The following is a 382-nucleotide window of genomic DNA, read 5'->3' on the forward strand; positions in this document are numbered from 1 at the left end:
CAATTGGATAAGATTATTTTTCTTTAGTGTTATAAAAAGAAACAAATGGATAAGAGTTTTGTATAAGTTCACATGTGATATTATATATTTCATGAAATCACTTACTGTTCTAGATATTGCAGTCAGAAGTAGTGTATAATTTGGAAGTGAAAGAAAATATCTGTGAATTGCTGAAGATGTTAATCAATTGTTCATTGAGATTTTCAGTGTCATTGTCTATTACATAAATGATGAAAAAGTACTTCTTTCAACAATTTTATGACTGTCATTTCACATTACTGAATGCAAATATAGTTGGGTCTTTTACGCTAACAGAATTTTTGCCCAAACAGAGAATTTAAGAACACAAAGTTATATGCTGAGACATACCAAGTGCATATAC

This window comes from Penaeus monodon, chromosome 34 (assembly GCF_015228065.2).
Source record: "Penaeus monodon isolate SGIC_2016 chromosome 34, NSTDA_Pmon_1, whole genome shotgun sequence".
Lineage (NCBI taxonomy): Eukaryota > Metazoa > Arthropoda > Malacostraca > Decapoda > Penaeidae > Penaeus > Penaeus monodon.